This window comes from Cetorhinus maximus, chromosome 23, assembly GCF_964194155.1.
Source record: "Cetorhinus maximus chromosome 23, sCetMax3.hap1.1, whole genome shotgun sequence".
Taxonomy (NCBI): Eukaryota; Metazoa; Chordata; class Chondrichthyes; order Lamniformes; family Cetorhinidae; genus Cetorhinus; species Cetorhinus maximus.
In genome coordinates, this window is record NC_135901.1 from 49,157,096 (window position 1) to 49,180,470 (window position 23,375).

At 45.1% G+C, this 23,375-nt stretch overlaps 1 long non-coding RNA gene and 1 pseudogene across 2 annotated transcripts in view; one reads left to right on the plus strand and one right to left on the minus strand.

Moving 5' to 3' along the window:
• Positions 1-23,375, minus strand: part of LOC144698296 (uncharacterized) — an 869,665-nt gene that overhangs the window by 44,325 nt on the left and 801,965 nt on the right. The gene's annotated exons all lie outside the window — the stretch shown is intronic.
• Positions 616-23,026, plus strand: LOC144698541 (uncharacterized; annotated as a pseudogene).

Here is a 23,375-nt window from a genome sequence, read left to right on the forward strand (position 1 = left end):
TGGCATTGAAGGCTAGGGAGTGGAGTTTTTGGCGGGGACTGAAGACAATGGCTTCACTCTTCCCAATATTTGAATGGGGGAAATTTCTGTTCATCCAGTACTGGATGTCAGACAAGTCAGGACGGTGTGTGACTTGGAGGTGATGGTGTTCACATACACATGCTACCCTGGGCCTTCGATGTGATAGAGGATGAGGGTTTTGAGATTTTGTCAAAGAGCTGTTAGAGGTTTAGATATATTCAATCGCTCTCCTTCTGCCCCCCATTCTCCCACCTCCCTCCCTCTTTCCTCCCACAGATTCTGGAGTTTTATATAGGTCCTGGCCACTTGGCAAGTTTCCTTCCCTGAAGGACATTAGTAGACAATTGTGTTTTTACAGCAATCAGCAGCTTTCATGGGCACTTGTTCCTAGTGCTGGCCCCACAAATTACCGGATTCATTCAGATCAGCTTCACAACCTGCCTTTGTGTTTTTGTGGGTTCTCTCTCACTCACCTTTGTTTGTTTTAAACTATTTTCACAGGGTTTGCAGTCCGGAATCCCAAACCCAACATCACATCAGGATTTGAGGGTGTCGCCCAATTTATTGTAACCCAAATATCATCAGATTTTAAATATGGAAGTTAAAAGCACCATTCACGGTGGAGAGAAACCGTACACATGCTCTTTTTGTGGACGAGGCTTCAGCCGATCATCTGACCTGTCGAAACACAAGCGCAGTCACACTGGAGATAATCCATGGAAATGTGGGGACTGTGGAAAGAGGTTCAATTATCCATCCCAGCTGGAAATTCATTGGCGTTCTCACACTGGAGAGAGGCCTTTCACATGTTCAGTGTGTGAGAAGGGATTTTCTGATTCATCCACCCTACAGAGACACCTGCGAGTTCACACTGGGGAGAAGCCATTCACCTGCTCTGAGTGTGGGAAGGGATTCGCTCAGTTGTCCACCCTGCTGACTCACCAGCGAGTTCACACAGGGGAGAGGCCATTTACCTGCACTGTGTATAAAAAGGGATTTGCTGATTCATCTACTCTACTTAAACATAAGCGATTTCACACTGGGGAGAGGCCATTCACCTGCTCCGAGTGTGGGAAGGAATTCACTCAGTCATCCCATCGGCTGAGACACCAGCGGGTTCACACTGGGGAGAGGCCATTCATCTGCTCCACGTGTGGAAAGGGTTTTTCTGATTCAACTACCCTACTGGGTCACCAGAGAGTTCACACTGGAGAGAGGCCATTTACCTGCTCCGACTGTGGGAAGGGATTCACTCAGTCATCCCATCTGCTGTCACACCAGCGATATCACACTGGGGAGAGGCCGTTCATCTGCTCCGAGTGTGGGAAGGGATTCACTCAGTCATCCCATCTACTGAGACACCAGCGTGTTCACACTGGGGAGAGGCCGTTTACCTGCTCCGAGTGTGGGAAGGGATTCACTCAGTCATCCACCCTGCTGAGAGACCAGCGAGTTCACACTGGAGAGAGGCCATTTACCTGCTGCGAGTGTGGGAAGGGATTCATTCGATCATCCCACCTGCTGAGACACCAGCGAGTTCACAAGTAACTGCTTGGCTTGGATTTAGTTCCTAATGACCTTCTTGTCTGAAGCATATTCAGTGGAGTGTGTTTCTTCTGATGTTAATAAACTCCAGTCCAGTTACAGATTCTGTATAAAATTCAAATAAATCAGCTTTATGTTAAACACAGTGTGTTGAGTCTTTTTAAGATCTCTACCACAAGTTTCTTCCTTTTAAAGGTCTCTGCCTCTTCCCTGTCTCCTCTATCCTCACCTCAAACATGTGTGAGGAGCTCATGGTGCTTGTTTGTCACTAAGATTCAGACAACCCGATCAGCTGCATCTGCTGCTTCCCTCACCTCCACTAGCCCAACGGGCAAATTGTCTCTAAAGATTCCCCCTTGTCAGAGCCCTGAACTCACATGTTTCTCCCCATCTCCTCTCATATTCTCTCAAAGCTCTCTGTGTGCACCACCTGCTCCCTCGACTCTATTCCTACAAAACTACATACCACTGAACTTCCCCATGCTTGCTGACATTGTCAATGGTTCTCTTTTCAGGTACTGTCCCTCTCTCCTTTAAATCTTCCACTATTACATCTGTCCTTAAATAAAAACAAACTCTTCACTCCTCCATCTTTGCATGCTGTTGCCCCATCTTCAGCCTCACTTTCCTTTCAACGAACCTTAAACGTTTTGATATCTCCCAAATCCGTGTCCATCTTTCACAGAACTCCAGATTTGAATCCCTCCAATCAGGTTTCTGCCCCACCACAGTTCCAAAACAATTCCTATCAAAGCCACAAATGACATCATTTGCAGCTGTGACAAAGGTAATCCTTCCCTTCTGGTCCTTCGCAACCTGTCTCACCTTCTGGGAGCGGAGACAGGCAGACATGCGAGGGACACCTCTACTCGGGCAGTGGGCTGAGTTTGAAAACAATCCAAGAGTGACATCAGAGGGAAACTGTAAGTTCATTGGTTGATGAGAAGCTGCTATTAGGGAGTGTGTTTAAATAGCTTAGAACTAGAAAAACGTTTCATTTATAAAGAAGTAGTTACTTGGATTTCAGTAAGGAACAGTAGCAATAGGGAATTAAATTTAAATCAAGTCAAAGTGAAATTGTGTACTTAAGTAAACCAAAGCAAGATGAAGTTAGCGGAAGTGTAGTAACATTACGTTTCTAGTAATTTATTCTACTTACTCTAAGTCTAATAAATTAGAAGGAAATAAAATTGGCAACAGGAAGTAGTAATGAGACGAGAAGGCAGGAGAAACAAAGCAGAGCATTGAGTATGCTTCGAATACGGAATTATGTCAAAAAGACAAAGTTAAGGGCTCTCTACCTGAATGCGTGCAGCACTTGCAATAAGGTAGATGATCTAAATGCACATAGAGAGGTAAATGGGTATGGTATTATTGCCATTATGGAAACATGGCTGCATGGTGACCAAGACTAGGAACTGAATATTCAAGGATATTCGACATTCAGAAGGACAGGCAAGAAGGGAAAGGAGGTGGAATTGTGCTAATAAGGGATGAGATCAGTGCATTAGTAAGGGAGGATCTCAGTTCAGAAGAACAATGTGTGGAATCTGTTTGGGTGGAGCTAAGAAACAGCAAAAGGCAGCACAGACATTGGTTGGAGTTGTTTATAGGCCACCAAATAGTAATGGCAATGTATTAATCAGGAGATGAGAGAAGCATGTAGCATAGGCAATACAGAAATCATGGGTGACTTCAATCTGCATATAGACTGGGTAAACCAATTGAGCACTAATGCGGTGGAAGACGAGTTTCTGGAATGTGCTGGGGATGGTTTTCAAGAGCAATATGTTGAGGAGCCAACTAGAGGATAGGCTCTTTTAGATCTCACATTATGTAAGTAAATAGGACTAATTAATAATCTTGTTCTTAAAGAAAATTTCAGGATGAATGAATACAACTTTGCAGTATTTTATATTATGTTTGAAAATGTGGTCGTTCACTCTGAAGCAAGGGTGCTCAAGATGAGTGAAGGAAATCATGAAGGCATGAGTGACAAATTGGCTGACATAGAATGGGAAAATACATTAAAAGGTACATAGGCAATATATAGTCGTAAAAGAATAATTAAATAGTTTACAGCACATACACGCTTCTTCAAGGTGCAAAACCCCCAAAAGGTCACTCAACCATGGCTGACAAAGGAAGTTAAGGATTGTATGAGATTTAAAGAAAAGGCTTATAAAGTTGCAAGAAGTAGTTGTAAACCTGAGGATTGGGAGGTTTTTTAAGAATACAGCAAAGGCAATTGGTAAAGAAAGGGAGAGTAGCAAATGTATGCAATCTAGAAAAAGATGAAAACAGACTCTAAAAGCTTCTATATGTTTGGATTAGGCAAATGTGGGTCCATTGCATGCAGAGTCAGGAGAATTCATGATGGAGAATAGAGAAATAGCAGAGAAACCAAATGATAAATTTGTGTCTGTCTTCACTGAGGAAGATACAGGAAATCTCCCAAATTTCGAGATCCAAGGGACTAGGGAGAATAAGGAGTTGAAGGACATTAGTATATGTAAGTATGGGATTGAAAGTTGATAAGTCACCGGGACCTGATATTCTCCATCCTGGAGTGTTGAAAGAGGTGGCTATAGAGATAGTGGATGCATTGGTGATCACCTTCCAAAATCCTATAGATTCTGGAATTGTTCCTCAAGATTAGAAGGTAGCAAATGTCGCCTCATTATTAAAGAAAGGAGAGAGAGAGAAAAAAGAACTACGGACCTGTTAGCCTTACACCAGCAGTAGGGAAAATCCTAGAATCTATTATAAAGGATGTGATAAATGGATACTGGGATAATCATGATCTGATTGGGCATGGTCAGCATGGATTTGCGAATGGGAAATCATGTTTGACGAACATGTTGGAGATTTTTGAGGAAGCTACTAACAAAATTGATAAAGGAGAGTCGATGGACGTAATATACTTGATTTTCAGAAGGCTTTTGTTAAGATCACCGACAGGAGGTTGATTAACAATATAAACGCACATGCGATAGGAGGCAATGTACTGGCATGAATTAAGGATTGGCGAACAGGCAGAAAGCAGAGTATGAATAAAGGGGTAATTCTCACATTGGTAGGCTGTGACTAGTGGAGTACCGCAAGGATCAGTACTTAGGTCCCAGATGGTCACAGTATATATCAATGATTTGGATGTGGGGACCAAATGTAATACTTCCAAGTTCATGGACGATACAAAGCTAGGCTGGAATGTGTGTTGGGAGGAAGATGTAAAGCAGCTACAGGAGGATTTGGACAGACGTAGTGAGTGGGTAAGAACATGACACATGGAATATAATGTGGAAATATGTGAGGTTATCCACTTTGGTAGAAGGAACAGGTGTGCAGAGTATTTCCTGAATGCAAATAGATTAGAAAGTCTAGATGTACAAAGGGACCTTGGTGTCCTTGCCCAAAAGTCACTGAAGGCTAGCATGCAGGTGCAGCAAGTTGTTAGGAAGGCGAATGGAATGATAGCCTTTATCACAAGAGGATTTGAGTACAAGAGTAGTGAAATGTTGCTTCAATTGTATAGAAGCTTGGTTAGATCGCACCTGGAGTACTGTGTGCAGTTTTGGTCCCCTTACCTCAGAAGGATATTATTAGAGGGAATGCAACGAAGGTTCACCAGGCTTGTTCCAGGGATGGCGGGGCTGTCTTATGAAGAGAGATTGGGCAAACTGAGCCTGTATTCTCCAGAGTTTCGAAGCATGAAAGGCGATCTCATTGAAACCTACAGAATACTTAAAGAAATAGACAGGGTTGATGCAGGTCAGATGTTTCCCCTGGTTGGGGAGTTGAGAACCAGGGGACAAAATTTCAAAATAAGGGGGAAGCTACTTAGGGCCAAGGTGAGGAGAAATTTCTTTACTCAGGCGGTTGTGAATCTTTGGAATTCTATACCCCAGAGGGCCGTGGAAGCTCAGTCATTGAGTGTGTTTAAGGTAGAGATTGAGATTTCTAATTAACAATAATGTAAAGGGTTATGGGGATAGTGTGGGTAAAAGGTATTGAAGTGTTTGATTGGCCATGATCGTATTGAATGGTGGAGCAGGCTGGACGGGCTGAATGGCCTTTTCCTGTTCCTATGTCTGCGGTGGGACCCATCCCCCCAGGCCTTGGCTTCCGTGTGATGTTCTGAATGATGACAGTACTAACCTTCACCCTGTCCTAACCCTCCTTCCAGTTCATTTATTGAAACCAGGGACCCTCCTTATTCTAAGGTAACGGAAAAATACTGCGGTTGCTGGAAATCTGAAACAAAAACAAAAAATGCTGGAAAAACTCAGCAGGTCTGACAGCATCTGTGGAGAGAAAGACAGAGCTAACATTCCGAGATCGTATGATTCTTCTTCACAGCCTTGTTCTAATGGTGACTTTCCCTGTCTACCTCGTCATTCCTTGAATTGTTTGTACATCGTTTTAATATGTTCCCACGTTTCACTAACAAATATTGAAATGTCTGCTCCATACCCACAGGGTTTCATCTGTTTAAAGCCACAAACAGAAATGTCCAGTTTTCTCCTGGAGTTTGTGACAAATCAGCTTTCAGAATGATGCAGAGTTTCAGCCAATGAGGGAGAACCGGGCTCAGCCCCGCCCCTCATTCAGTCTGATTGGCTGGAGGAACAGCCGCTCCAGCCACTCCCACTGGGTAATCCAGCCCAAAAGATTCACAAGCCTGGCTCCTGGTAGGAAGAACAGCGTTTAGGAAGATAAATTGGAGAAATTAGGACTGTTTTCATTAGAGAAAAGAAGGTTAGAGGAGATTTGATAGAGGTATTCAAAATCAAGTGAGAGCCAGACAGAGTAGATAAGGAGAAACTGTTCCCACTCATCAAAAGATTGAGAACAGGAGGGCAGTTTTAAACTGATCAGTAAAGGAATCAACAATTATATGAAGAAAAACCTTTCACGCAGTATCTGGTTATGGTCTGAAATGCTTTGTGTGGGAGTGTGGTGGAGGCAAGTCCAGCTGAAGCATTCTGGAGGGAGTTAGGCTGTTGTCTGAAAAGGAAGAATGTACAGGGTCACAGGGAAAAGGCGGGAGAATAGAACTGGGTGAGTTGCTCATTCAGAGAGGCAGTGCAGACACGATGGGTCAAATAGCCTCCTTCAGCACCAAACCAAATCTATAATGTGGTCAAAATTGTTGGTTAATTCTGACAGTCAATCTCTATCAATATGTCTGTAACAGACCAACAGACCAGTTTTACATTCTAACAGGTAGTTCCAGGTGTTTGTAGCGCTGTGATCTTGTGGTGTGGGCAATAACAGTAAGTCTTCTCTGTCAATCTTGTGGAAAGGGGCTGATGTATGTAGAATGACATGGTCTGCAAGAAACAGTCTGTGTGAGAGTCAATGGAATATGATTGTGTCATACTTCAATGAGACCTGATCGCTGACTGAATGAGTCTGTATAAGTGAGGGTGAGTTTCTGCTCGCATTGGTATTGCAAAATAAGAAAGACAAGGTCCATCTCCTGCCATCAGCATCCTGCAATAATGAATATGTTGGCCAAGGCTTTATTGAATCTGTTTCGATAAGTTTGCCACAGACTAACACACAGTTGTTCTGTTGTGCTTTATATTTTAATGGAAATTAGCAGAAATTTTTACTGTATGAGCTTGTGTAGTGGCTATAATGTCTTCACTCTTCTCTGTTGATCTAATCCAGAAGGGCTGCTGTAAAAAGGACTTGGTCTGTAGGATACAGTCACTGTTAGAGTGATAATGAAACATGTGTGTGTCAAAGTTCAGTGACACCTGATCACTTACCGAGTAGGTGAGTCTGTGAAAATGTAACTGAAATAATGACAGCTCCTGCAGGTAATTCTCTGGCTACAATGAGATTGATAAGAAAGGAATCAGGAGCATGTAGTCCCACCCAGCTGAACACCAGTGGAGAGGCATTGGAGGAGGATGGTTTGGTCAACGGTGTCAAAGACTGCGGACAGGCCAAGAAGGACTATGAGGGAGAGTTTACCTTTGTCACATTCACAGAGGATGTAATCTTTGACTTTGATAAGAGCTGTTTCGATACTGTGGCAGGGACAGAAATCTTATTGCGCAGATTGAAACATGGAGTTCCAGGAAAGGTGGGGATGGATTTGGGAGGTGACAAGGATTTTGGAGAGGAAAAGGGTGGAGAGATGGGGAGATAGTTTGCAAGGGCATTGGGGTGAAAAGTTGTTTTTATTGAGGAGTGAGTGATGATGGCAGGTTTGAAGGAGAAGGGGAGCCCTTCAAAGGAAATAACTTGTGTTTGAGATATTGAAAAGACTCAACACACTCTGTTTAACACAAGGCTGATTTATTTGATTTTTATCCAGAATATTAACCCGAATGACAGGGCTGGAGCTAACTAACATCAGCAGAAGCAGACCACCATGAAGTGTTCAATCTGGATGAGATTAACAGCAAAATCCAATCATTGTAGTTACTTGTGAACTCACTGATGGCTCAGCAGCTGGGATGAGGTAGTGAATCTGTTCCCACACTCAGAGCAGGTGAACTGCTTCTCTCCACGTGAACTCGCTGGTGATTCTGCAGGTGGGATGACCGAGTGAATCTCTTCCCACACTCGGAGCAGGTGAATGGCCTCTCTCCAGCGTGAACTCGCTGGTGTGTCAGCAGTTGGGATGACTGAGCAAATCCCTTCCCACAATCAGAGCAGGTGAACGGCCATTCCCCAGTGTGAACTTGCTGGTGTGCAGTGAATTCTGCTGATAGCATGAACCCAGCCCCACAGTGAGAGCACCTGAATGGTCTCTTGTCAGTGTGAACACGTTGATGGGACATCAGTTCCCTGGAACTTTTATAGCATATCCCACAGTCTGGGCATTTATAAGGTCTCTCCCCAGTGTGGACCCTCTCATGTCTCAGCACATGGGACAATTGAGTGAATCCCTTCCCACACAAGGAGCAGGTAAATGCTCTCTCCATAGAATGAACTCACTGTTGTACATTGAGTTCAGATGGTCGCCTGAACCCAGTCCCACAGTGAGAGCACCTGAATGGTCTCTCGTCCGTGTGAACACGTTGATGGGACATCACGTTCCAGGAACATTTATAGCATTTCCCGCAGTCTGGGCATTTAAAAGGTCTCTCATTGAGAGTCCCGCATGGTATGTTGCCTGCCCGGTGCCAGGGTGAGGGACATCTCTGACCGGCTTGAAAACATATTGGAGAGGGAGGGGGAGGATCCAGTTGTTGTGGTCCACGTCAGGACAAATAACATAGGTAAGACTAGGAAAGAGGACCTGTTTGGGGATTATCAGGAGCTAGGAACTAAATTAAAGAACATGTCCTCAAGGATTATAATCTCCGGATTACTACCCGAGCCACGTGCATATTGGCATAGGGACACGAGAATAAGGGAAGTAAACACGTGGCGAAAGGAGTGGTGCGGGAAAGAGGGGTTCCATTTCGTGGGGCACATGTATCTGTATTGGAACAGGAGGGATCTGTATCGTTGGGACGGTCTCCACCTGAACTGATCTGGGACCAATGTTCTAGCAAAAAGGGTAAATAGGGTGGTGAACAGGACTTTAAACTGGAAAGTTGGTGGGGGAGGGAAGGATAAAACTCCAAGAAGTATGACTAATGGGAAACAAAGTAGCAGGTTAGCGTGTGGGGGGGTGGATTCAACTTCATGGAAAATTACGAAAAAACTGAAAAGAAAGGAGAGCCCAGGAGAGGCTATTAAAGTCTCCAGAACACAAAATAGGACAGAGTGTTTGGAAAGGGCTTGGAATCTAACTTCAAACACATCAGATAAAGGGACGACAATGAGAAAGGGGACGGGAAATACAGGACTGAAGGTGTTGTATCTGAATGCACACAGTATACGAAATAAGTTAAATGAGCTTGTGGCGCAGATTGAAATTGGCAGATATGATGTGGTGGGCATCACGGAGACATGGCTGCAAGGGGATCAGGACTGGGAGCTAAATATCCAAGGATATACATCCTATCGAAAAGATAGACAGGTTTGCAAAGGGGGTGGGGTTGCTTTGTTAGTAAGAAATGAAATTAAATCGATAGCAAGAAATGATGTAGGGTCAGATGATGTAGAATCTGTGTGGGTAGAGTTGAGGAACTGCAAAGGTAAAAAAACCATAATGGGAGTTATGTACAGGCCTCCGAACAGTAGTCAGGATGTGGGGCATAAGATACACCAGGAGATAGAAAAGGTGTGTAAGAAAGGCAAGGTTACAGTGATCATGGGGGATTTCAATATGCAGGTAGACTGGGAAAATCAGGTTGGTAGTGGATCCCAAGAAAAGGAATTTGTGGAATGTCTACGAGATGGCTTTTTGGAGCAGCTTGTGGTGGAGCCCACTAGGGAACAGGCAATTCTAGATTTAGTGATGTGTAATGAGGCAGATTTGATAAGGGACGTTAAGGTGAAGGAACCCTTAGGAGAAAGGGACCATATTATGATAGAATTTACCCTGCAATTTGAGAGGAAAAAGCTGGAATCAGATGTAACGGTATTACAGTTGAATAAAGGCAACTACAGAGGCATGAAGGAGGAGCTGGCCAGAATTGACTGGGGGATGAGCCCAGCAGGAAAGACAGTGGCACAGCAATAGCATGAGTTTCTGGGAGTAATTTAGGAGACACAGCAAAAATTCATCCCTAGGAAGAAGAAGCATACTAAAGGGAGGACGAGGCAACCATGGCTGACAAGGGAAGTCAGGGACAGCATAAAAGCTAAAGAGAAAGCATACAATGCGGCGAAGAGCAGTGGGAAACCAGGGGATTGGGAAGCCTATAAAGACCAACAGAGGACCACTAAAAAAGAAATAAGGAGGGAGAAGATTAAATATGAGGGTAAACTAACCTGTAATATAAAAGAAGATTGCAAGAGTTTGTTTAGATATATAAAGGGTAAGAGAGAGGCAAAAGTGGACATCGGGCCGCTGGAAAATGACGCTGGAGAAGTAGTAGTGGGGAACAAAGAAATGGCGGAGGAACTGAATAGGTACTTTGCGTCAGTCTTCACAGTGGAAAACACGAGTGACATACCCAAAGTTCAAGAGAGTCGGGGGGCAGAGGTGAGTATGGTGGCCATTACCAAGGAGAAGGTGCGAGGAAAACTGAAAGGTCTGAAGGTGGATAAATCACCTGGACCAGATGGATTACACCCCAGAGTTCTGAAGGAGATAGCTGAAGAGATAGTGGAGGCGTTAGTGGTGATCTTTCAGGAATCAGGGAGGGTGTCAGAGGACTGGAAAATCACTAATGTAACCCCCCTGTTTAAGAAGGGAGTGAGCCAAAAGATGGGAAATTACAGGCCGATTAGCCTGACCTCTGTCGTTGGTAAGATTTTAGAGTCCATGATTAAGGATGAGATTTCAGAATACTTGGAAGTGCATGGTAAAATCGGGCAAAGTCAGCATGGTTTCATCAAGGGGAGGTCATGCCTGACAAGTCTGTTAGAATTCTTTGAGGAGGTAATGAGTAGGTTAGACAAAGGAGAGCCAATGGATGTTATCTACTTGGGCTTCCAGAAGGCCTTTGACAAGGTGCAGCACAGGAGGCTGCTCAGTAAGGTAAGAGCCCATGGTGTTAGAGGCAATGTACTAGCATGGATAGAAGATTGGCTGTCTGGCAGGAGGCAGAGAGTGGGGATAAGGGGGTCCTTCTCAGGATGGTGGCCGGTGACTAGTGGAGTTCCGCAGGGGTCAGCGTTGGGACCACAACTTTTCACTTTATACATTAATGATCTAGATGAAGGAACTGAGGGCATCCTGGCTAAGTTTGCAGATGATACAAAGATAGGTGGAGGGACAGGTAGTATTGAGGAGGTGGGGAGGGTGCAGAAGGATTTGGACAGGTTAGGAGAATGGGCAAAGAAGTGGCAGATGGAATACAACGTGGGGAAGTGTGAGGTCATGCACTTTGGTAGGAAGAATAGAGGCATAGACTATTTTTTAAATGGGGAGAGAATTCAGAAATCTGGAGTGCAAAGGGACTTGGGAGTCCTAGTCCAGGATTCTCTTAAGGTTAACTTGCAGGTTGAGTCGGTAGTTAGGAAGGCAAATGCAATGTTGGCATTTATTTTGAGAGGACTACAATATAATAGCAGGGATGTGCCGCTGAGGCTTTATAAGGCTCTGGTCAGACCATATTTAGAATATTGTGAGCAATTTTGGGCCCCGTATCTCAGGAAGGATGTGCTCTGGAGAGGGTCCAGAGGAGGTTCACGAGAATAATCCCAGGAATGAAAGGCTTAATATATGAGGAACGTTTGAGGACTCTGTGTCTATACTCAATGGAGTTTAGAAGGATGAGGGGGGATCTGATTGAAACTTACAGAATACTGAAAGGCCTGGATAGAGTGGACGTGGGGAAGATGTTTCCATTAGTAGGAGAGACTAGGACCCGAGGGCACAGCCTCAGAGTAAAGGGAAGACCTTTTAGAACAGAGATGAGGAGAAAATTCTTTAGCTAGAGAGTGGTGAAGCTATGGAATTCATTGCCACAGAAGGCTGTGGAGGCCAGGTCATTGAGTGTATTTGAGTCCGAGATAGATAGGTTCTTGATTGGTAAGGGGATCAAAGGTTACGGGGATAAGGCGGGAGAATGGGGTTGAGAAACCTATCAGCCATGATTGAGTGGCGGAGCAGACTCGATGGGCCGAATGGCCTAATTTCTGCTCCCATGTCTTATGGTCTTATGAACTCACTGGTGTAACAGCAGGTGGGATGACCGATTGAATCCATTCCCACAGTCCCCACATTTCCAGGTTTTGTCCCCACTGTGAACGTTGCTTTTTTCTTCCATGTTCAAAATCCGAAGATATTCAGATAATGATAAATTGGGCGATTCCTTCAGATCCTGATGTGATGTTTGGTTTGAGTTCCTTGACTGCAAGTTCTTCCCTTCTCATACCCTGTAAAATTGGTTTAAAACAGAATAAAAGGAGAGAGGAAATCCACAAAAACACAAAGGCAGGTTGTGAAATTGAGCTGAATGAATCTGGGAATTTGTGGGACCGGCACGAGGAAAAAGTGACCATGAAAACTGCTGGATTGTCATAAAAACCCAACTGGTTCACTAATGGCCTTCAGGGAAGGGAACCTGCCACCCAGTCTGGACCAACACAAGACTATGGCCTCTATGGGAGGGGGAGAGAGAGACAAAGAGAGAGAGTGAGCGAGTGGTCGGAGCAGGAGAGAGGAGATGAGAGGGATTTTATTTGTCTAAAATCCAACCAAAGCTTTGGCGAAACCTCCATCTGTAGCAGGGGTGGGGAATCCATGCCCCGTGGGCTGGATCTGGCCCGTTGCTCAATTTTATCCGGCCCGCAGCAAGAGTTCTAAAAGTAATATTAGCTCCGATGCTTTGTGTAGACTCTGAACACAGTACCAGATCTTTCTATTGCCGAAATGACTTTGTTTTCTTGTTGTCTCAGTCTCTATTTTTAGTGAGATCTGTACAAACTCATCATGACAGCACGGCTGCTCGTTTGTCTCTGTAGCTGACCACGATGCTGTGGGAAAACAATGAAGTCGCGGGTGAACTTTAGGACAGTGTTAGACTTCTGGGTTGGGAAACTTGCCGTCCAATTTCGACAAAAGGATGACACCAGGAACGCTGAGAAACATTATGTTTGGCTGTGGCTGATGTTCTGTGGGAAGAGCTCCAAATCAGCAGATGACAAGTTGACAATGCAGTTCTATGTACTAAAGCTCCAGCCACAATGTTAATTTTTCTGTGTGTGTGGCCCGCAACTGATTTTGTCTATGTGTGAATGGCCCGTGATAAGAAGGACCAGGGTAGCAGATGTATGTGAACACCATCACCTCCAAGTTCCCCTCCAAGTCACACACCGTCCTGACTTGTCTGACATCCAGTACTGGAGGAGCAGAAATTTCCTCCCTTTAAGCATTGGGAAGACTGAAGCCATTGTCTTCAGCCCCCGCTCCAAACTCAATCCCGAGCCAACGATTCCATCCCTCTCCCTGCCAACCAGACTGTTCACCCCAAGATGAGCTTCCAGCCACATATCCACATCATCACCAAGACCGCCTATTTCCACCTCAGCAATAAAACAGAAAGTGTTGGAAATACTCAGCAGGTCAGGCAGCATCTGTGGAGAGAACGAGAGTTAATGTTTCAGGTTCTGATGAACCTTCCTCAGAACTGGGGAAAGATAGAAATGTAATAGGTTTTGAGTCAATGAAAAGGGGATTGTGAGGGAAGAACAAAAGGGATGGCCTGTGATTGGGTGGATCCACCTCAGTAACACTGCCCGACTTTGCCTCTGCCTCAGCTCAACCATTTCTGAAACTCTCATCCATTCTGTTGTTCCCTCTCGATGTAACTCTGCTGACACTTTCTTATCCAGCCTCCCACTTTCAACCTCCATAAACCTGAGATCTTCCAAAACTTCACTCTCTGTATCACAGAGTTGTTTGAGCAGTGAAGACCTTCAGCCCTTCCTGTCTGTGCCAGCTCTCCAAATGAGCAATTTACTTAGTGCCATTCCCTCACTTTCTCCCTGTAATCCTGCACATTCTTCCTTTTCAGGTATCATCCAATTTCCTCTTGAATACCTCAATTGAAGCTGCCTTCACCACACTCTCAAACAGCACATCTTAACCACTCGTTGTGTGAAAAAGTTTCTCCTCATGTCTACATTGATTCTTTTTTCTTAAATCTGTGCTCTCTCGTTCTCGATCCTTCTACCAATTGGAGCAGTTTCTCCCTCTCCACTCTGTCCAGAGCCCTCAGATTTTAAGATGTATTCAAAATCATAAGTAAGTCTCACTCCCACATCACCACTCTGCTAATTGACCTGCACAGGCTCCCAGTGAAGCAACACCTCATCCTTGTTTTCAAATCCCTCAACAGTTTCTCCCTCTGTTTTTTCCAGTCCCTGTGATGATTGAAATCATTTCCCACAGACAGAACAGACAAACCTTATTCCTTCCACATTCAATGCTGATGATAGTCAGGTCCCGATGAATGGAGTGACTCATTCAGTTCTTGATGTGACTCTTGAATTGAGTTTCCTGTCTGTTAATCCTCCCTTTCTAATGTCCTGTAAAAGAAATTTACAATAGCCATCACTGTCTGTCCAGGATAGAAATTGAGAAGAGACAAACATTTCTATTGTTTTGAGTTTGTTGTGTGTAAATCCTCCCCTTCTAACCCCCTGGAAAAGGCGTTTCCAAAATCCATCCCTGTCAGTCCAGGATAGAAATGCACAATATTCTCTCCTCCTGCTACCTGGACCCGGATGACCGCGCATGCGCCCTGCTGCACAGCCGCACCACCGGACCGAGCAGAGGCAGAGACCCAACCATTTCCGGTCTGTTCCCTGCAAACGCGGGACCGGTAGTTTCTTATTAAGGATCTGCGGCCTGCACCAAGTGTTTATTAACCTTCCCTGCCCAGTCCGCTGGCTCCATTCCTTCCGCCCACCCACTAACTCTGTTATTCTGCTGCAGTCGCCATTTTCTCACTCACACTGCGGCTCCAGCCACAGGACAGCACTGCGCATGTTCAGGCAACAGCCCGCAATGCGCATGCGTAAGGCTATGGCGCTCTGGATAGGGCACATTCTGTCCCGCATTGAATGCTGGGTGGGAGGTTGGAATTGCATATCCAATAAATTTTTATGATCCGATGGCGTAGCCGCTCCTGCAGTGAGGATAGGGCACATTCTGTGTCGCTCCGAATGCTGGGTAATAGTCCCGCCATGGAAAAGTGAGAGCGTTGAATAAATAATTATATTTTGTGATTTGATTGCGATGGAGCCATAGGGGCAAGATATAAATTGATTAAATCCCTTGATTGATAAATCAAAGTGCACACGCCCTGCACCATAGTTCTGTCCTGAATGTAATTACCAGCAGTTAGATGTGAACTCACTGGGATCTCAGCAGATCAGGTGAACTTATGATTTTTTTTCCCCAGACAGGGGACATTTCAACTACGTCTTGCCATTAAGAATGTGCTGATTATGAGTGAAATGCTTTGAACTTTTAAAAATGGATTGTTAATATCGTTAAAGGGCAATAATGAACCAAATGAGTTTTTCTGACAATGATCATCACTGTTACTGACACTGGCTGTCAATTACACGCTTTGATTGATTCATTGAATTTAAATTCCACCAGCTGTGATCCTGAATGTCAAACAGAAAATGCTGAAAGTACTCAGTGGTCATGCCGAGGCTGTGGAAAGTAAAACAGTTAATAGTTCAGATCACTGAACTTCAAACAGAGCTGGAAAATAAGTTAGTGATTCAACAGATTTTAGGAAAATACACAGACAGGGAAAGAAGGGGAGGGGAACAAAAGAGAAGGTTTGTGATTGGGTGAATTCAGGAGAGATGAAATAACAAAAGGGATGAGGATACAGGACAAAAACTATGGTAATGGAACGAGTAAATAAACAAAAGGTGGGAGAGTCATTCTGTACCTGTTGTCTATTTCTGCTCTGATTTGAAATGTGTTGCTTTGCTGTTGACCCATATGCCTTCTATCCCACACTGAAAACTCTTAATCCTTCTCCACCAGAGGTTTCATTGAGCAAACACACACAAGCATACATGAAAAGTCTCATCATTTTTAAACATTGAAATACCAAAACATAGAAATATTTACGACCCAGAAGGTGGCCATTCGATCCATCATGTCCATGTTGGCAGAAAAAGAACAAACTGAAGAAGGGTCATTCAGACTCGAAACATAAGCAGAAACAGACCACCATGAACATGGTTCAGTCCTGGATGTGATTAACAGCAAAATCCATTCCCTGTCCTTACTCGTGAGCTCACTGGTGTTTCAGGGGGCTCGATGACTGAGTGAGTCGCTTCCCACATTCAGATCAGGGGTATGCTCTCTCTCCAATGTGAATGTGCTGGTGCACAGTGAGGTTAGATGATTGCCTGAACCCAGTCCCGCAGTGAGAGCACCTGAATGGTCTCTCGTCAGTGTGAACTCACTGGTGTGTCATCAGGGTGAATATTTGAGTGAATTCCTTCCCACACTCGGAACAGGGGAATGGCCTCTCCCCAGCGTGAGTGCGCCAATGAGTTTCCAGCCTAGAAATGTAACTAAATCCCTTCCTACCATCCCCACATTACCACAGTTGCTCCCCGGTGTGATGGCGCATGTGTTTAAACAGGTCAGATGATCGGCTGAAGCCTCATCCACACACAGAACACGTGTACGGTTCCTCCCCATTGTGTACGGTGCTTTTTCCTTCCATGTTCAAAATATGATGATATTCAGGTTACGGTTATTTGGGTGACTCCAACAGATCCTGGTGCAATGTTTGGTTTCAGTTTCTCGACTGCAAATCCTCTCCTTCTAATACCCTGTGAAATTGAGTTAAAATAGAAAAAAGGGAGTGAGAGAGAACCCACAAAAACACAAAGGCAGGTTGTGGAACTGAGCTGAATGAATCAGTAATTTGTGGAGCCGGCACAGGGGAAAAGTGGTCATTAAAGCTGGATTGTCATAAAAACACTGGTTTATTAATGTCCTTCAGGGAAGGGAACCTGCCACCCGGTCTGGGCCTACACAGGACTCTGGTCCATGTAGGAGGAGAGAAAGATGGGGAATGGGAAATGGACTATGCACGTCTATAACTCAACCAGAATGTTGACAGAATCGTCCCAACTCAAAGCCCACACCAGCCAGAATACAAGGGCAGCGGGTGCGTTGGAAAACCATCATCTCCAGGACACATACCAGAGAGTTCACACTGGGGAGAGGCCATTCACCTGCTCCGTGTGTGAGAAGGGATTTAACTGATCATCCAACTGTTGAGAAATCAGCGAGTTCACAAGTGACAGCAGGGGTTCGATTCTGCTGTTATTGCTGCTCTTAATCACATCCAGAACTGAACCATGTTTATCCTGACAGTTGGGGTTTGTTTCTGCTGATGTTAATAATCCCTGTAACTGCAGTAGAGTTATATATTGTGGCAATCAGATTACTTTACTTTTTAAAATTTACTCTTCAAATTAAGTACCTTTCTTCTGCCTGTTCTCAAGGTTTTGAAAGATGGAACCAAACCGTGATTTACTTGAACAAAAACAAAAATACCTGGAAAAACTCAGGAGGTCTGACAGCATCTGTGGAGAGGGATACAGTTAACATTTCGACTCCGAATGGCTCTTCATCAGAACTAGGAAAAATAGAGAAGACGTGAAATATAAGCTGGTTTAAGGGAGGGGGTTGTGGCGGGGTGGGGGGGGTGGGGGGGGGGTGCGGGGTTGGGGACAGGTAGAGCTGGACAGAGGGCCAGTGTTAGGTGGAGATTGCCAAAATATGTCTTGACAAAAGGACAAAGAGATGTTGACGGTGATGATATTAGCTAAGAAATGTGCTAATGGGGACATTAAGGCTAGAAAGCAGGATGAGCAAGGGACAGATAGCCTTAGTGGGGGTGGGGAGGAAAGCAAATGGACTAAAAGGTAGAGATAAAAAAATGGATGGAAATACATTTAAAAATAATGGAAATAGGTGGGAAAAGAAAAATAAATATATAAATTATTGGAAAAAGAGGGGATCAGAAAGGGGGTGGGGATGGAGGAGAGAGTTCATGATCTAAAGTTGTTGAACTTAATATTCAGCCCGGAAGGCTGTAAAGTACCTAGTCGGAAGATGAGGTGTTGTTCCTCCAGTTTGCGTTGAGCTTCACTGGAACAGTGCAGCAGGCCAAGGATGGACATGCGGGCATGAGGGCAGGGTGGTGTGTTGAAATGACAAGCGACAAGGAGGTCTGGGTCATGCTCGCAGACAGACTGAAGTTGTTTCGCAAAGTGGTCACTCAATCTGCATTTGGTCTCTCCAGTCTACAGGAAACTGCATTGGGAGCAACGAATGCAGTAGACTAAATTGAGGGAAATGCAAGTGAAATGCTGCTTCACTTGAAAGGAGTGTTTGGGCCCTTGGACGGTGAGGAGGGGGGAAGTAAAGGGGCAGGTGTTTCACCTTCTGCGGTTGCATGGGAAGGTGCCGTGGGAGGGGGTTGAGGTCTAGGGGCTGATGCAGAATGAGCAAGTGACAGATAACCTGAGTGAGGGTGGGGGGAAGGGATCGAAATGGGCTAAAAGGCGGGGATAAAACAATGGATGGAAATAAATTTTTAAAATAATAATAGAAATAAGTGGGAAAAGGAAAATATATTAAAAAATATATATAATAATTATATGAAAAAAGTGGTTCGAAGAGGGGGGGTGAGGATGGAGGAGAGAGTTCATAATTTGAAGTTGTTTAACTTCAAACAGAACTTTAAATTCGACCGCCTTCATCCCGGTCCCACACCCGTACTGCGCATGCTTCCCTCCAGCCTGGCCCCGCCCCTAATTCACTCCGAATTACCTGGAAAACTCAGCAGGTCTGGCAGCATCGGCGGAGAAGAGCAAAGTTGACGTTTCGAGTCCTCATGACCCTTCAACAGAACTAAGTAAAAATAGGAGAGGGGTGAAATATAAGCTGGTTTAAGGTGGGAGGGCGGGGGTAGGGGGGGGCGGGGGGGGGGGGCGGGGGGAGAGAAGTTGAGAGTGGGGTGGTTGTAGGGACAAGCAAGCAGTGATAGGAGCAGATAATCAAAAGATGTCACAGACAAAAGAACAAAGAGGTGTTGATGGTGGTGATATTATCTAAACGAATGTGCTAATTAAGAATGGATGGCAGGACACAAGGTACAGATAGCTCTAGTGGGGGTGGGGTGAAATAAGACTAAAAGGGCATAAAAGGTATAGATTTAAAATAAATGGAAATAAGTGGGAAAAGAAAAATCTATATAAATTATTGGAAAAAACAAAAGGGAGGGGGAAGAAACGGAAAGGGGGTGGGGATGGAGGAGGGAGTTCAAGATCTAAAATTGTTGAATTCAATATTCAGTCCGGAAGGCTGTAAAGTGCCTAGATGGAAGGTGAGGTGCTGTTCCTCCAGTTTGCGTTGGGCTTCACTGGAACAATGCAGCAAGCCAAGGACAGACATGTGGGCAAGAGAGCAGGGTGGAGTGTTAAATTGGCAAGCGACAGGGAGGTCTGGGTCATTCTTGCGGACAGACCAAAGGTGTTCTGCAAAGCGGTCGCCCAGTCTGCGTTTGGTCTCTCCAATGTAGAGGAGACTGCATTGGGAGCAACGAATGCAGTAAACTAAGTTCGGGGAAATGCAAGTGAAATGCTGCTTCACTTGAAGGGAATGTTTGGGCCCTTGAACGGTGAGGCGAGAGGAAGTGAAGGAGCAGGTGTTGCATCTTTTGCGTATGCATGGGGAGGTGCCGTAGGTGGGGGTTGAGGAGTAGGGGGTGATGGAGGAGTGGACCAGGGTGTCCCGGAGGGAACGTTCCCTATGGAAAGCCGCCAGGGGGGTGAAGGGACGATGTGTTTGATGGTGGCATCATGCTGGAGTTGGCGGAAATGGTGGAGGATGATTCTTTGAATGCGGAGGCTGGTGGGGTGATAAGTGAGGACAAGGGGCACCCTATCATGTTTCTGGGAGGGAGGAGAAGGCGTGAGTGCGGATGCATGGGAGATGGGCCGGACACGTTTGAGGGCTCTGTCAACGACCGTGTGTGGAAAACCTCGGTTAAGGAAGAAGGAGGACATGCCAGAGGAACTGTTTTTGAAGGTAGCATCATCAGAACAGATGCGACGGAGGTGAAGGAACTGAGAGAATGGGATGGAGTCCTTACAGGAAGCGGGGTGTGAGGAGCAGTAGTCGAGGTAGCTGTGGGAGTCGGTAGGCTTGTAATGAATATTGGTGGACAGTCTATCACCAGAAATTGAGACAGAGAGGTCAAGGAAGGGAAGGGAAGTGTCAGAGTTGGACCATGTGAAAATGATGGAGGGGTGGAGATTGGAAGCAAAATTAATAACTTTTTCCAGGTCCAGGCGAGAGCATGAAGCAGCACCAAAGTAATCATCGATGTACCGGAGAAAGAGTTGTGGGAGGGGGCCGGAGTAGGACTGGAACAAGGAATGTTCCACATACCCCATAAAGAGACAGGCATAGCTGGGGCCCATGTGGGTACCCATAGCCACACCTTTTATTTGGAGGAAGTGAGAGGAGTTAAAGCCCCCATGATCATTTGAATGGCGGAGGAGGCTCGAAGGGCCGAATGACCTAATCCTTCTCCAATTTTCTTTGTTTCTATGTTAATTCAACACAAGGCCCCTAAGCTGGACATGTTCCTTCTGCCTGCAGAGGACAGGTCCCTATGTGTGAATATATATGGCTTCTAGCAAGTGTAAGTGAGACATATTACAAGCCTGACTGATAATTTTTGAAATTTGGTATTCTTGCAGCTGACCTGATGAGTACAAGATAAAAAGTTTTGACAGAATGTCTCTTTTTATTAATACTGTGTTGTCTTAAAGGTGGAAGATGTGGTAGATGGAGGGAGAGCTGTAGGGAGAGAATTTCAAAGCTTGGGGACAAGGAAACTGAAGGCACGGTCACTAATGGTGGAGCAATTAAAATAGGGAATGTACAAGGCCAGAATTAGAGCAGTATAAATATCTCAGAGGGTTGTGGGGCTGGAGGAGATTACAGAGACAGGGAGGGGCGAGGCCATGGAGGGATTTGAAAACAAGGATGAGAATTTTAAAATCAAGCTGTTGCTTGACCGGGAGCCAAGGCAGGTCAGGAAGCAGAGAGGTGTTAGGGGAATGGGCCTCACTGTGAGAAAAGACATGGACAGCAGACATTTGGATGGCGCCAAATTTACAGAGGGTAAAATGTGGGAGACCAGCCAGGAATGTGTTGGAATAGTCAAGTCTGGAGGTAACAGTGGCAGGGGTGAGGATTTCAGCAGCAGATTCACTGAGACAGGGTGAGGCGACAGAGGTGGAAACAGGCGATTTTAGTGATGGCACAGATATGAGGTCAGAAGCTTATCCCGAGATCAAATGTAACACCGAGGTTGTGAACAGAATGGTTTATTCTCTGACTGTTCCCAGGGAGAGGGATGGAGTTGGTATCTGGGAAATGGAGATTGGAGCAGGGACTGAAAACAGTGTCTTCAGACTTCTCAATATTTAATTGGGGTTAATTAGTCATCAGGAAGAGAAGCAGGAACCAGAATGGGCCATGAGACTGATCCCAGGTTTAACTTAGAGAGGGGGAGAAGGAAGGAAGGAAACCCTGGGTGGTTTGGAGAAACCACCTTCACAATCGCTCATTAAATCTCCACACTGTGAGTTTTGGACACAAGGTTAACGTCTGCTATTCTGTATGGTCGGTCAGGGGGTTTCAGATTAATGTTTTGTCATGAGTAATGACTGAACTGAATGATCAAACATATTGTTATCTCCAGTTGTACTAATTTGTTAAAAAGATACAGAAAGAATTGTCCAAAACTCTGGATTTCAGCACAGGGAGGAGGGAGAGTGTGTGGGATGGGGATTTGCAGCTTTGGGGGAACAAGAGAGGAAAAAATGTTCCACAGAAACTAGAATTGTCTGCTCTGAATTTCTATCCTGTTCTTACAGTGATGACTTTTATAAACTCCTTTTACAGAGAATTAGAAGGGGATAATTTGCAGACGAGAAACTCAAAACAAACATCACTTCAAGATCTGACAGTCACTCGATTCACCAGGACCTGAGTATCATCGGAATTTGAATGTGAAGGGAGAAATGTTTGTCAGTTCTGTCTGTGGGAAAAGATTTCAAACATCAGTGTGACTGGAAAAGCACCGAGACACACACACACCCGAATGAGAGTGTTCCAGTGAACTGACTGTGGAAAGAGCTTTAACCAGTTACACAGCCTGAAGTAACATCACACATTCACAGTGGGGAGAAACTGTACACGTGTTCTCTGTGTGGACAAGGCTTCAACTGATTATCAAACCTGGAGAGACACAGGGATACCTACACCATGGAGAAACCATGGAAATGTGAGGACTGTGGGAAGGGATTCAATTACCCATCTTCGCTGGAAATCCACTGACGTACTCACACTGGAGAGAGACCGTTCACCTACTCTGAGTGTGGGAAGGGATTCACTGAGTCATCCTACCTGCTAATTCACCAGCGGCTTCACACTGGGGAGAAGCCGTTCACCTGCCCTGTATGTGGGAAAGGCTTCACTGGGTCCTCTGACCTACTGAACCACCAACGAATTCACACTGAGGAGAAGCCGTTCCCCTGTACTTCCTGTGGAAAGAGATTCAGGTCTTGGTCCAACCTCAAAGTATACCAGCGGGTTCACACTGGAGAGAGACCATTCATCTGCTCTGAGTGTGGGAAAGGATTCACTCAGTCATTCAACCTGCTGATCCACCAGCGAGTTCACACTGGGGAGAGGCCATTCACCTGCTCCAAGTGTGGGAAGGGATTCACTCAGTCATCCAACCTGCTGAAACACCAGCGAGTTCACACTGGAGATAGGCCGTTCACCTGCTCTGAGTGTGGGAAGAAATTCACTCTATTATCCAACCTGCTGAGACACCAGCGAGTTCACAACTGACTGCAGGAGTCCGATTTTGCTGTTATTGCTGCTGTGAATCACATCCAGGACTGAACCATGTTCATTCTGACAGTTGGGGTTTAAAGCCAGCTAGTCTGGGTGTTTTGATGTATAGTACTTTTGAGATGTTAATTAGATAAACATAAGGAAGTTAAGAGGTAAAGTGTAAGTTTGCATTTGTTCAATACAGCATTCAAGAGTGGGAGTAAAACCTTGCACCTAGCTGGGAGACGCCAAGCAATGTGTTTAAATAACTAATAAAATTAGTGGGATGAAAATGTTATTGTTCGAAGATGTGACATTAAAAACCTAGGATGCAATGGAAAATTTACATTGAAATGGGAAGCTA